Source organism: Coffea eugenioides, chromosome 6 (assembly GCF_003713205.1).
Source record: "Coffea eugenioides isolate CCC68of chromosome 6, Ceug_1.0, whole genome shotgun sequence".
Classification (NCBI taxonomy): domain Eukaryota; kingdom Viridiplantae; phylum Streptophyta; class Magnoliopsida; order Gentianales; family Rubiaceae; genus Coffea; species Coffea eugenioides.
This window is the reverse complement of record NC_040040.1, coordinates 5,082,162-5,095,415: the sequence shown is the minus strand read 5'-3', so window position 1 is coordinate 5,095,415 and position 13,254 is coordinate 5,082,162.

Here is a 13,254-nt window from a genome sequence, read left to right as displayed (position 1 = left end):
ACAGATGAAGATATTTTATTTATTTATTTTTTTGGTATAACTCACAGGTGTCCACATCCGTTTTACGGTCTGCGATTAATCCTGTTCGAGCCGGGTCGGGCCTCATAGGGGTAGCTCTCCCAACGTCATTTTTTCCATTCTCATGGGTTAAGGGATGCAAGCCCCTTTCACTTGCACCAACATCCGTTGGTGATGAAGATATTTAATGTTCTTCGCATATTACGTGTCCAAGAATTTCTTCGTGTAAATATATTTAGATTCTTTATTCTTTTGGGGGTGAAAAAGCATATTTAGATTCAGATACATTTCATTGACTACCAAGATGTCAAGTGAATTTCTTTTTTCTGCGCAGGGCACAATTTTGAATACGCCTGTGTGAAGTAAAAATAGCATTGCGCTGGTAGCGAGCAAAGAATAGAACAAGCATGGTATGGTCCAAACACTCTAATTCGAAATTTTGGTTTGTAGAAAGCCAGATCCAACTTGTTGCGTTCCATCTGTAAACAGTTGAATCTAACTTTGTTGCATTCCATCGGTAAAGGAACAGGAGGTAATTAATAAGCGAAAGACTTTAACAGTGCAATCATAATGTGCCCCGGCCCCTAGATATCCCTGACAATATCAGATGCATTCATCATCATTTTTGTGTTCAATGATTATGAACGACGAAGATCAAGAAACGGAAATCTTTGGTTGTGTCCATGAAAATGCGATTTTGATTGACCAGAAGCATTCATCAGACAACGTTACATGATCATAAAACCGCATAAACACAGTACTGTATCACTGGATAAACATCAGCGAATTCTAGACAAAACCATGGGATCCGTATGGAATACTTAATTATGTCCGGATATAGCACAGGGGCGAGGTGGGATGAAGAAACCAAGTTTTGCCATCTGCCAGTGCCGGCCACTACCTGCATGTGTAATCCCCGTGTCAATGCTGTGCTGTTTACGCTATTTTGCCACATTTGGCTCCATGCATGCTTAGTACAGTGTACGTAATGAATAATGATCCTCGACAAATCGTCATAAAAAAATGAAGATGCTACTGTATAGTTTGAAACAACACAGTGGATATGCAGAATTATGCGTTCGTGTAGGCTTAGATGCTTTCATTTTTATTTTATTTATTTTTTTCTTTTTGCGACGCATTGTTTTGGACTTGGTTTCTTTCCGAACTGATTCAAATGCAGGTCTTGTAGAACTTGTCGCAGCTTATGTGAAACCTGCAGACCTTTCAAGAATATATTTACAAAATAATTTAGGTGTGGTTGGAGTGTTTTAATGGGTGCCCAAATTAACAAAAAAAAAACCCAACAATTATTGGGCTCCAAATTAGTATTAGATTTTAAACCTCGAATTACATCACTGTCCTCCTAGTCATATAAATGAAAAATGAAAATTTTTTCATTATCAAGTATTTAATAGACACTAGTTAATACACTTAAATTTATACTTAATTTCCCATTTTAACTAGGTGAATTACAGGTCGGACGAGTCGAGTCATGAAGGCACGAGCTCACCTGCCAAAAATCAAGTAGGCGGGATCTTGTTCCCCGGTTTCACTCTGATGCTTAAATTAGTTAGAATTCGAGGGTTGAATGTGCGGGTTAGATTGCGTACCTCATTTAGGAGTATTATATGAGTATTTATAGTAGTTGTGCCTAGAGATGGAATGATGAGATCTACTCCCTGCCTGACATCATGAGGCAGCATAGGACAGCGGTATCAGATGTAGGTCTGACCAATAGTAGGGTGGCTGATAGTCAAATTACTCCATCAGTCACAAGTCACGCAAATAGCTGATGTATCCATAGTCTTGGGCAAGGAGATGAACGAGGTAGAACATCTCTTCAAAGTAAGATTATCGATCACCTCGTTTGTGGATGTCCAAGATGAGGTATTTGCTATCGATAAGGAGTGAATGGGCTAAAAGAGTCCGGACAGACCAAGGTGTCCACACCACTCAAATGTAATGTATATATTCATGCATGTTGTCCCCTCCTTACATTTAAACACTCTCTCAACTAAACTTTTGCGGCGAGCGCCCATTTAAACACTCGTTAGACAGACCCAAACAAAAAACACCAAAAGGCCTTCCTCTTTTTCGAGCCTGATTTGGACAGGTACTGACATGGCCCAAATCAACTACAAGCAAGAATCCCGTTGGTATGCCGTTCTGTTTTTCAGTTTCCCAAAATTTCAAGTTGAGCGGACAATGATCGTGAATTGCAAAGTAAGTAATCTTATCCGATTAACCTCTTCGATGAATTGCAAAGTAATACACCAAGGAAACATTACTATGTCTAAAACACCCTCCATCCATTTAAACAGCAGATATTTAATATAGAACGTCTAAACCCTCAAGAAACCTGACATTCGCTCAAGAGTCGAGAGTGGTAATAGCAAAAAGATTAAGAGCATACATGTTTGTGACATGGCTTACAGCGTTGGCACTAAAAGAGCAATTTGCAGGTCACATTGCTATAAATGCCATCGCCAAAGGTCTGGTTGAGACCTCTACCCTCACTACAAGAGCACCGGCTAACATCCCAGTATGTGATCTGCAGCTTTGAACATGATGTCGTTTGAAGAACTTGCACTGCAACATGAATTTAAATCATGATTTCAACTCTCTTTCTTTGGAGCATATCCTGAAGTCAATTTCGTGATGGCAACTTTTTTTGGAAAAGCTTTGCTTCGATTGAACACCGTAAAATAACAACAGTAACTCCAGTTGAATGATTTAGTATGTGGGGGCATTTTCACTAAAACACATAAATAAAAGAATAGAAACTGAAGCAAGTTGTTTGTAAAAATTGATTTTTTAAGGGGAAAAAAAAGTAATGAAGATTACTCATGACATGAGCAAAGGTGATGGCAGTTGTTACTTAGACCAAATTTCCTAGTTAACCTTTTTTTCTATTCGATAAATAATTGTTCATTTCAGGCAAAATTCCTAGTTAACTTGTCCTTTTCATTTCAAAATTGTGACAATTCTCTATTATCTTTGTATGAACCTACAGTTGTCAAATAAGAACGGCTCCCAAAAATTTTGACCACTTCGATGAATTGCAAAGTAGTAAAACACCAAGGAAACAAGCACTTGCCAGTATGGACGGACAAAAAAAAAAGTGTAGAATCATCGAACACGTACCTGAAACGGGTGAGCAGTCGACTTCCAAGACCTAAAATCATCGAAGGACCACACAACACCGTTCATCTGTCCCCTCTACACTCTTTCTTTAACTCATCTGTACCACCGATATTGACACAAATCGTTGTTTAGCATGTCCGATTTACCGACGAACTTTAAGCTCCAAAACATGCCAATTTTCAGACCCCTCCGATGTTGCAATCCCTACACTGGTAAACAGCTAATGAGCTTCCAACCCCTCCCATGGACCCCAAAAAACAGGAAAAAAAAAATTAGAAGGCTACGACTTCGTACGGTGTTAGAACTTAGAAGATCAGAACAAGAACGTAAGGATTTTCAGTTGTACTGTAAGTGAGAACGTTTTCCATTTTGTTCCTTTTTTTTTTCCTTATCAAACAAAGTGACGGTTGGTGTTGGGACGAAAGGTTTCTCGGTCGTTAGGAAGGTAGGTTGAAGTGCATAATACGTTGTAGACCAATTGCAAAGACCAAAGAAACAAAAGTGTGGCTGCAAACAAGTACTGTAATAGTCAGCCATACTCTTTTTACTTTTTGTGTCTTCTACCTACGATTGTGCACGAAAGTCGTGGTTCCATTAGTTAAAACTGTTACCACTTACCAGTTTCCATAACTCTTCTTTGTTACTTTGTTAGGAAATTTTTCGGGCTCCGTTTGGATTAGCTATTTTTTTTGGTATTTTTGAAAAATTTTGCTGTAACAGAGTTTTTAAAATATATTTTGGAATATTTTTAGAAAATACTTTGAAATATTTAAAAGTAGAAGAGTTTCTAGAATATATTTTGAAATATTTTTTAAAATTTTAAAAAAATTTAAACAAATTTTTAGATTATCTTTTAGAATACTTTTTAAAAAATTTTATTATATTTAAAAAACTAATTTTTGAAAAATACTCCCATCCAAATATGGGTATTTGAAAAACTAACGGGTCCGTTTGGATTAGCTGTTTTTTGGATTGCTTTTCAAAAACAGTACTGTAGCATTTCGTTTTTCAAATACAAGTCCGTTTGAATTAGTTGTTTTTTGGGTTATTTTTCAAAAACTATATTAAAAAATTACTGTAGATGTTTTTTGGATTATTTTTAGAGGTATTTTTAAAACATATTTTTGTGTATTTTTTAATTTATAATTTTATAATTTTTATATTTATATACATTTATGCATTTATAATATATTTATAAATAAATATATAAAGGTATTATATTATATATAATACATAATATAAATATATTTATAAATGTATAAATGAATAATTTATATAAATTTATAATTTATAATTTATAAATATAAATTAATATTATGTATAAATGTATTAATATAAATGTATAAATGTATAATTAATATTATTTATAATTTATAATTTTTATTGTTTAAATATTTATATATATTTATGCATTTATAATACATTTATAAATATTTATAAAAAAATATATTTAGATAATTATATAAAAATATATAAATGTATTATATTATATATAATACATAATATAAATATATTTATAAATGTATAAATGTAAAATTAATATATATATATTATAAATGAATATTGTATAAATGTATAATTTATAATTTATAAATATATATTAATATTAATATTATGTATAAATGTATTAATATTATGTATAAACGTATAATTAGTATTATTTATAATTTATAATTTTTATTGTTTAAATATTTATATACATTTATGCATTTAAAATACATTTATAAATATTTATAAATAAATATATTTAAATAATTATATATAAATATATAAATGTATTATATTATATATAATACATAATATAATTATAATTATAAATGTAATAATTGTATATTATTATAAATTTATAAATTATAAATGAATATTAGATAAATGTATAAATTAATATATTATAAATATATATTAATATTATGTATAAATGTATTAATATTATGTATATTAATATAAATGTATAAATCTATTATAAATGTAATATATTATACATAATACATAATATAAATGTATATTATAAATATACATAAATATATATAAATGTATAATTACATAAATATATATACATAAATGTATTATATATATAAATTATTTAATATTTAATATTTATATAAATGTATAATTACATATTTATATTATATATAATTTATATAATATATAATATTTATATAAATATATAAAAATATATTTTAAATACGGCAAAATATTTATAATATGTATAAATAAATATATAAATATATAATATTATAAATATATAATATATATAATTTACATTAATATTAATATAATTTATATATAATATACGTAATTGAAATATACACTTTAATATATATTAATATATTCTGTAAAACAAAATTGCATAAATATATTTATAAATTTATATAAATATATATAAATAAATGTATTTATATAAATATATAATATTTATTTCAATTGATATAATATATATAATATTATACATAATTGAAATAAATATATTTATATTAATATAATATATATAGTATACATAATTGAAATATACATATTAAATATGTATATTTGGAGTTGTTTTTGATATATTGTTTGGATATGATGTTTTTGGAATTGTTTTTGAAATACACATTTACTGTAGCATTTGGAATGTGAAAAACAATTTTTCAAAAACAGAAGCAAAAGCAAGGAATCCAAACGAAGCCAGCGATTTTTTGGTCTTCAATGCTATTGCGGACCAAATCTGGGTCAATTTCGAACTCGACCAATATTTGTTCGAGCCAATCAAGTGTAGGCCGCAGTTCTGGTAAAAGCCAAAATGGTCTGCCACGTCATGCTTTTCAAATTTTTATTGCTTTTCACTTTTTATGAATTTAAACTTCGGCATTTGCAATAAAATTCGAAAAGAGCGTAGCAGCGCATCCCTTTTGATTTAGAGTTAGGATCCTCTCTCTCTATTTAATTTCTATTGACTTTTGGACTCTCTCCTAATGTAGGTGTTAGAACAAAAGTAAGAGTGGGAGTTAACGATAAAAAAAAAAGAAGAGAATATACTCATTAAATCATCAATTACATGATATTTTATTCCTACGCTTTACAACATAAACCTGTAATGCGTTTGAGTTCTCCATTATTTACAATTTCTCTCTTTTGTTTTAGGGCTATTCTGGTTCTTTTCAATTTTCTACACAAACAGCTACACTTATACTATCATCCTTTACAAAAAAAAAAAAAAAAAAAGAGAGAGAAATTCGAATGAGTTATATAGAGGAATGAAAAAAAATGTCGACCGGGATAAAAAAGTATGCATTTGCATATCATTTATATTTTTTAACTTTACATTTTTTAACTGTAAAGTGCAAGATTTGAATTTAAATTTGCGGCGCCGCAAACCATCGCGTTGCATTGCATAATTGTCATAAGAGTCCACGTCACGGGATTGGTTGGGGGCCTAATCCTTATTCGCAGGTTATTGATTTGATGTCGCAAAGATGAATGACCGCAACTAAAACCAAGAAAAGCGAGAGAGGACTTGCCATTTAGACAATTATTTGATGTCAAAAGCCAGAAGGATGGTAATATATACGCAATTCATAAAAGGAAGTTCTATGAAGTACGTGCACTTGCATCATTGGTGAGAACCTGGCTGTATTTTTATGGATTCGGGACGTCACCATTTAATTCAGACCATTTCAATATAAAATGGTTATTTTAAAATTTTTTATATCCTATTTCAATTAATTTACAATCTACCTAAATTTATTTAGGTCGCATTCCAACTTGTTTGCACCTTAAAAGTAAATTGGTGTAAAATAGAACCTGTGAAGCACCATCTCGAACTTTGATTGGACTTTTTAAGAATTGTAAATTGTAATGATATTGGATAAACGAGTTTGCAAATAAACTTGTTACAAAAATATATATATATATATATAGTGCTTGAAATTTTGAGAGATTTTACGGTTCTTTTTTGGTATCATTCCTACGAGTGAAATTCGCCGTTAATAGTAAAAGAAGTGTTATTGACTTTTAAATTAAATATAGTTAAATATTTAAATTTTAAATTATTATCTTTAGTGAGAGATATGGTGTATTTTATAGTTTATCTCCTAATATTTTATTTCGCACACTTTATTTCCTTAACTGATAGTTAAAATAAACATTTACTAATGGTGCAAACTGTTGACATCAAAAGGACAATACTATTCTAAAAAAATACAGTAATGAATTCCTTATACTATATAAGAATGAGTTTAGGACAAAGATTTCAACCGCAAAGATGGGGCCATTTTGGGAATATGAGAGTATTTAAAGTGCAATTGGAGTATTGAATATGAATCATTATAGCTATTTTGGTTATTTAATAATTATTTAAATGTCCTCTTAGATATTTAAAGCTAGGGGTAAGTTTAACATGTGACCGATATTTGATTGAACATTGGGTACAATTGAAATCAACTTGTGTTTTAGTAAAATTACATAAAAACCCTTCTAATCATTTAATTGTATTGATATCCAAGTCTCTTAATTTCTTAAAACCTTTCTCATCAGTTATTTGCAAACTTATGATATATAGATGTTAAGACACAATTAATGCTGATTAGTAGAGAAGTTTGGTTTCTTGGCCGTTGTCATAGTAATCCCCATCTATTCAAATTCATTTAATTTACTTATAACTTTGTTCCATTACAATCATATAGTCTATTGAATTCGGATGTTGCTATATTAGCTACTCCTTTTTCCCATTTTGCAGCATCTTTCTCAATAGGTATGTTTTCTTTAGCTAATCTACTTTTTTGGTTGTAAGAAATATGTGATCTTGCAAGTTGTATGTGCAATACTTCTTTTAATGTTTTAATTCAATTGTCTATGTTAGATAGACTTGATAGGGAGGAGATCATATTTATTAATTGTTATTTTTGGTTTAAAATAATTTTATCATCATAATTTTTTTCATTTATAGATTGCATCTACTTCTTTTGTTGTTTTAACTATTAGTTACTGTAATTTTCAAATTGTTTGCTACTTTATTGATGATTCCATTTAGGCATTTTTCACTTAATTTGATTTCCCAATATGTTTAACTATCTACTTAAAAGTATGTACTTCATTACTTTTAATTCTTGAATTGAGTGGATTATGATGTTTTTTGAGATAATTATTTGTCTAGATTAGTGTGTTAGTTATTGTATATTTTCGCAACTAGGTCAAAAATTGATGTTTTGTAATTGTAACCCCTATCGAGAAGGAGATGCTTTGCTATATGTCCTAAATCATACAATAAATCATAATTGATTGATTCGTCAATGTGGAGGTTTCATGATGATATGTCATTGGAATCAATATAAATTCAAGAATTTGGCTTGTAAGAACTGAAGTTCCACTGGCAATAATTTATTAAAGTATGCTAACTGTTCAAATCTCACTTATATGATAAGATAATGTGGTGGATTGCCCTCATATCAAGATCAAATTCAAACTAAATAACAAATTTTAATATCCCTAAAGTGCATGAGCAGATATAAGTATATCTTTTATTTTATCAAATTAAACGCAAAATGGTTGATCATATCTTATAATTATATTTCATTGCATATTATATTTTTTGACTCAATATGTAATTTATGATTTTTTTGTTTAATATCACGTAATAAAAATGTCATACTTTAATTCTTATACTACAAAATACCAAATAATAATTATTAACTATCTTTAATTACAGGTACTAAACTCCCGCGCGTGGCGCGGGCTTTTTCCCCTAGTAGATATAAATGTTCACAAGTTCAAGTCGAATATAGCATATATTTCTTTTCTCTTGCGCAAAGTTTCAGATTTATCCATTTGAAGTAATCGCATGAATGATGATTCTTAAAAAAAATTATATTTCAAATTATTTTACTAAAAAGTACCAAATCGAACAATAATTAGTCCATTGTAAAAATCAAAATTTTTAATTTAAATATCCAAGAAATCTCCTTTCGAAAATTTTCAATGTCAAGATCTTCTTAATGATGCATGCCATTTTATTACATTTACAGGTTTCTTGGATTGGTTCTTCCATATGATGTGATGAATAACATCTAAACGAAGAGCAAGAAAATGAACATGAAAAAACGTGAAACCTTTTTTTTTTCTTGTTGTAGTTGCAAAATGTTACGGATGAAAAAGAGAAATTCTTTTAATGTGACGAATGATCAAAACATACAAGAAAACTTTTGGGAATCACTTCTTTATAGAACATGAAAAGTGGCATTTTTGTTAGAAATTTAGCGATTAAAATGGGAGGTGTTTTCGTCAATTGCAATGTTTGAACAATCCATTTGCTAAGTAGGAGTGATGGAGGGGATAAAGTGAGAAAAATAAAATATTAGGAGGTAAAATGTAAAACATATCAAACCTTAGGGCCACTTCCTGTGATTATCCCCGGTCCTTATCCGCAGTCAAATGAATTCACCGTAAGGCTCTGTTTGATAAAACTGAATCTGAATTCTGAACTCTGAATTCTGAATTCTGAATACTGAAACAATTAATTTGCTGAATATTAAGCACTGAAAAGAGATATATGAATATCTGAATCTTAATGCTGAACATATTTATACTGTTTGATAAACATTTATAACTTAATGCTTAATAAGCTAAATTGTACAATTTTGCCCTTCTATCTTTTAATCCAAAAAGGAAATAGAACCTATGATTTAATTAGCTTAAAATTGTTAGGTATGAAAATGAAAATATTTATATTTAAATCAAAGTACTATAAAAGAAGAAATATATTATGGAAAGTCCAAATATCGGTGCAAATATATTTTTAAATCAAAGTTTGATAAGAAAAGTCCAAATATAAGCAAAAGAAAGCTGCAATAAACAAGTTTTAAATTCACACCAAATTATATAGAAATTTAATTACTTCAATGGAAAAATGTTGACGCAAAACAACAAATAATCAATTGGAAATAATGAATTTGAGATCGGTGAGTACGGTAGCAATAAAAAAAATTGGGAGGAAAAAAATGACAAAATTATGAAATAGTAGAAAGATGGAAAAAGATAAGAGTAGACAGATGTGAGGAGCATGGAGAAATTGCAAAAAAGTCATTAAATAGAGAGAAAATAGAAGTAGAAAGCCATTAGACATAGAATGTCAGATTGTTTAATTAGATAAGGATTTTGAATGTAATTAACAAACAAGGATAGATTTGGTAGATAAGATAAAGTAGTTGAAGTAAATCTCTTGATTCTTATCAAATTAAGGTTCCGTTTGATAAAACTGAATCTGAATTCTGAAGTCTGAATTCTGAAATCTGAATACTGAAACAATTAATTTGCTGAATTTTAAACACTGAAAAAAATATGAATGTCTGAATTTTAATGCTAAACCTATTTATACTGTTTGATAAATATTTATAGCTGAATGCTTAATAAGTTTAATTTGACAATTTTACCCTTATATCATTTCATTCAAAAAAGAAATAGAATCTATGATTTAATTAGTTTAAAATTGTTAGGTATGAAAATGACAATATTTATTTTTAAATCAAATTAATATAAAAGATGAAATATATTATATGAGGAGTATGGAGAAGATGTGAAAGTCATTAAAAAGGGAGAAAAGAGAAACTAAAATTCATTAGATAGAGAATATTATGTTATTTAATTAGATAAGAATTTTGAACATAATTAACAAACAAGGGTAGATTTGGTAGATAAGATAAGGTAGTTGAAGTAATTCTATTGATTTTTATCAGAATTAAGCATTCAGTTAGGATTCTTGTGCTGAAAAAAATACACATAGGTTCAGCACTGCTTAACAAATTCAGCAAATAGATTTTCATTTATCAAACACTCAAAACATCTGAATGTCTGAAAAAATTCAGATTCAGCACTTTTTTATGTTATCAAACAGACCCTAAGCATTCAGTTATGATTCTTGTGCTGAAAAAAATACATACAAATTCAGCACCACTTAATAAGTTCAGCAGAAAAATTTTTATTTATTAAACACCCAAAACATCTGAATGTCTGAATGAATTCAGTTTCAGCACTTTTTTATGTTATCAAACAGACACTAAGAAAACAAAAGACTTCAATAAATTTTGCCTTGACTGAAAATGACAATAGATTGTTTGTAACTGACACATATGGAAGACACGTGGCAAGAAAAGGGCTCATAGGCCGCATCATAGCACATAGAAATCGCGGTGCCATGCGTTGCTTCATTATCGTCCATCCATCCATCCATAACTGACGACCCCCAAAAGCTAGATATTAGATACCTGCCAAAAGCTATAAAATAGTAAACTTTGGGGTGGTGAAAAAACTGAAAAGATTCGCGGTTTCACTCACCCTTGGATTGAGAGTCAAAGAAAAGATAAAGGGCGGGTGCTTCTCGAGTCACGAGGAACCAGGTGGGGACAGGTGACCGACACTATTAACTTACACTGTCAGCTAATCGTTTCCTCTTTTTTTTTTTTTTCCCCTTTATATAGGATCAGCTACTTACGTTACGTTAAACGGGTGATAGTAGCGGTGTGTTTTAACGGATTAAGCAGGATACAGGATACATTATTGTATATTGGACAAAGATTGAAATTTTTTTATTAGTGAGAGAATTTAAATTCAAGACATATTACTTATAATCTCTCATCTCTTACCAATCAATTCAGTCCTCTCATAATATTAGAATTTTAATGAATTTTAAGTCAGAGGTACATGTATAATTGTTTAATTAACCTTTTTTTTTATTGTAAATGTCAAGATTTTTTGCTTATTAAGTCAATAAACGTGGGCTTTCGGGTGACAATTGTCTCCAACAATGTTGGAGTAGCTCCAAAAAAGTATAGTGTTTGACTTACAATTTTTATATCTATCGTTAATAATTTTAATATTAAATTATAAAGCTCGTACCTATATAATCACAAAAATATTACACGTGTGAGTGTGAAGTGTCCCGCAATTATTAGTATACAAACAATTTGATACTTTTTGTTCATTGGCTTTTGGATAAGGTTGGCGGCGGCGGCGACAGTGGAATGACAGTTGTTACACCAATAAGAAATTTTTTAAAAAATAAAGGTCAACACTCAAAATATTTTTGTTGTTTATCGACAAATTAGTAGATATGAGAGTCGAAGACGTTAAATTCATATCCCTCCATGTAACGATAATGTTTTTAAATCATTATAAAAAAAAGATATTTTTTTTAAAATAAATGTATAAATTTTAGAATTATTTCCCAGTGTAGCCGATTGTCCGAAAAGACCAGCTAAGTATCATTTCCTATCTTTTTGATATCCTTTCTTTTTATTCATCGCATTTCTGGATTTGATTAGTGCTAGACATGCTTGATATTTTTGCTTTACTGAGCCAGGTTAACCAAATAACCCTGGTTATTGTAATAATTCTAAACAACCACTTTTCTGTTCATCTCATTTTCTGAGTTGTCTAATATTTATATGCATTTCTCTCTAGAACAATGTCATGGCTTTGTTCTCAAAACTAATGCAATATCATGGTTTTGTTCTCAAAACTAATGCTATTTTTTTTTTCTTAATATGCATCTTTAAAATATTAATTTTCAGGTAATAGCAATATATGATACAAAAAGCAACTTAAAAGCAAAGCACATCTGATCTTCTTCCGTTAGAGGCTTCAAAGGAAAAAGAGAAAAATTTGAACTCATTCAAGAAATAAAGTTGACAAATTGATAATAGTCTCATAATTATCTAGCATTATAGTACCATGAGCTACAGCCTATTTATGGGCACGGAACAAATAAAATATTTAAGGAAAGAAAACAACGGAAAAAACCCTGAAATTGACAATAACTTGCGCCCAAGTCCCAACCAAGCGTTCGGTTCTGGGGCCTTGTATCAACCGTCGCGGTTTGAGCAACAACATGGAAATTACTAGAAAATAAAGAAATAAATAAAATACTGAAATAATAATAGAGAGCTACACTAATTTTAGTCATACTTAAAGAATGTAAAAGGTTTCATGAACAACATTGTTAAGCATATATTGTTAGATTCAAGATCCAGGATTTCATGTTCCGCATAAGTATGAAAACCGATAATCCTTTAGTGGTGCCTTTCTAGAGTCTCAAGAATGAAAATTAGATGCTCTAAAAACAAT